We start from the raw sequence: 2,962 nt of genomic DNA on the forward strand, positions 1-2,962 counted from the left end.
AAGCAAGCACTCAGTGTCACCCATATGTGATGGTTGCAGAGCCATCTATCTGCTGAACCTGAGGAAATGCAAGCCTTTCTAATTTAGGACTGGCCCCAATCAGGGGCACACCGAGGTCGTTCCCCAAATCACCTCGACACATGGAAACTAGGCAGTGCAGACTTTAATTCTTTGGCTTCCATAGCTATCTGACCTTCAGTTCCTTTTTCTCTCTCACCTGTCTCATCTTCAGAAATGAGGACAACGGTATCACATGGTTTCCTTGGAGACTACATTGGCTAATGGTACACAGCAAGTGCTTCGAATGCCTGGTACACACTAGGTACTCAATAATGAGTCTTCATTTTGTTCCTTGCCAAAGAATATAACCTTAAAAAAAAATCTCTGTTCTGCACATCTTAACGAATATACAAGTGAAAATGCCCAAGGGGAAAAGCATCCGAGATGGGAGAAGCTGTTCCTCATTTGGTAAGTCCGTCTGACTCATGCCATGCTCAGACTACACTTTTTTGGGAGGACACGGGGATTCTTTGTGTGATGGCTTTGATGAAATTCAATTACAGACACTACCACACTCTTGGAGTGTCAATGGGGAGGAGTTAGGTGGGGCTCCAACACTAGACAAGCTGTGTCTTCTCCATGGCACCCTGTCCTTCTAAGGAGCCATGGGGAGGCCTGCTGGGTGCTTGGTTGTTGCTCCCTGGGACTCTGGTATGTTTCGCGCTGGAGTGGAAGGTCACAGTAGGTTCAGGATACATCTGTGCCTACCACTCGTACCTCACTACTCCAGGACATTACAAAGGTGTCTGTTTCTCCAAGCTTTTCTTTTTTCCTCCTTCACTTTCTTCTGTACTTGTCCAGGTCTTTATTTTTCCCCTATGGAACTGTGTGTATTTTTAAGCCTCTTCAAATATATTCTGGATAAAGCAAAAACTTAAAAAATAATGGGTAAGCCAAGAGATTGAATGACCTGAAGCAGGTGAAACTGTGGAGAATTTGCCTCTTGTAATCCTTTAGTTCGTGGGGAGAGGGCACCTACTCATTTGATTGCTCGTTTCACCTCAGGACAGGAATTAATTCAGAAAGGGTTTCAGCAATTGTGCTCTGTTTCTCCATAAAAAGAAACTGGATGAGAATGAGAGCTCCAGGGTTTTGGGATGCCCACAGAGGATGACCTCATTGACGGGGTCCCTGTGATAGGCTCACCTCGGAACATATGTGTACTCTGGTGATATGCAGCCCAGGGTTCCCCAAACAGGGAAGAAGTCAGACAGCCCAGATCTTTCTGCAAGGGATGGATTAAAGATATCTGTAGTGGGCCACTTGTGGGGTGGAGAGAAGCACGTTCTGATGATGTCATTCATCCCGCCCACCATGTGAAGACAGGTTCTAAGGTTCTGGACTTTGTGTTTCTGGCTTCCTGTGGAGACAGCACCAGTATAAAGAAGTCAGGTCACTAGTTACAGCTCTGAGTAGCCGTTTTCTGCTGTACATGGGTTTCACAGTTCCTCTGTTGACAAGTATTTGGGTTGTGTCCTTTTTGGAGAGACTGTAAACCTGAAATGAGGATAAATGAATCCCAGTGGAGATTCTGGTCACAGGACTTTATGTCCAAATTCTGGGAGTTTTTTCTTTGAGAATATACCATAATTGGGATTTTTAAGTCTTTTGTGACATAGTCCCCAAAATTTCATGAATTTGACCCATATCTAATCTTCAGGTCCAACTTTCAATTCCAGGAAATAGAGGGAAATAAAAAAGTTAAATCACCCCCAGAAAAGAATCAGACACAGATATAGGAGAAGAGGCCACTGCCCCCAGTCCTGTGGAGAGGTGTGGGAGAGGGGAAGGTGGGATCGGTCTATCCTTTGAGAATCCCACAGTCAATGCAGATGAGGGTTATGTGTGGCTGCAATTGGATCTTGTCTTAAACAAACCTAGTTATCAAATATATATTGGAAAAGGTGTATAAGACCTTTAGGGGCTCTTAGAAAAATATATCTTCATCCAAGTACTAACCAGGCCCGACCCTGCTTACAGTGCACAAAAAAAGAGAGAGAAAGAAACAAAAGAAAAAATATCTTAATTATATTGTGACCCTGGAATTGTTACATAAAAATATTCTCAATAAATACTTCCGCTAGGAACGTTTAAAGGTGAAATCCCTTGATGGGTAGAGCTTACTTTTAAAATCTTCACTAAACCTAGAAGTGTGTGAAACAAACGGAGGCGGTGTTAATGCTCCCACACCTGCGCGGTGAGCACAGCTGCTCCAAAGCAGCCCCTCGCTTCACTGCGGGTTTGACAGGCTGCACAATAAAAGTGAAAAAATTACTTTGATGAGCTAAAATAATTTGATTTTTTATTTGTATCCTGTCTCACTCCATAGAAAATGGCTCTTTTATTTATTCGCCTCGTTTCTCAGCACTTTCCCTCGGTAATGGCAAAACCCAGAGCCGGCAGTGACACCCTAAAACAAGCTTGCATTTAATGAAGGCCCAATTTACAATATTATCAACATAACTGACAGCTCCTGAGAGGAGACCATTATCCAGCGAGTCCCGGTGTGTGTCGAGGCAGGAACAGGATCATAGACTGAGATTTCAATTTACAAAGCTCCCTGCAAAAGCTGAAGGTGTTTAGACCATTAAGAATTCGCATGCCACGTCTCCCCCTCTCTCTAACACATTGCAATACTGCAGAAAGTTTATTTTACACAATCAATCTCTAACACAATTTTCTAATTATGAGTCCGAAACGGAGTTTCACCTTCCACCACCCCAGTGATTCATAGCCTCTGTCTGCTCGGTTAAAGGACCCGGGGTTGAGCACAGGTGGAGGAGACATCTTCCCATTCCTTCCAAGAAGTCCGGCTTTTTGCTCTTGAGAGAAGTAAAGGTTCCAGGCCTCCAAAGGCCGACTGGCCCACACTTCTCACCCTTTCCCACCACACAAAGAGTCT

This window comes from Microtus ochrogaster, chromosome 1 (assembly GCF_000317375.1).
Source record: "Microtus ochrogaster isolate Prairie Vole_2 chromosome 1, MicOch1.0, whole genome shotgun sequence".
NCBI lineage: Eukaryota > Metazoa > Chordata > Mammalia > Rodentia > Cricetidae > Microtus > Microtus ochrogaster.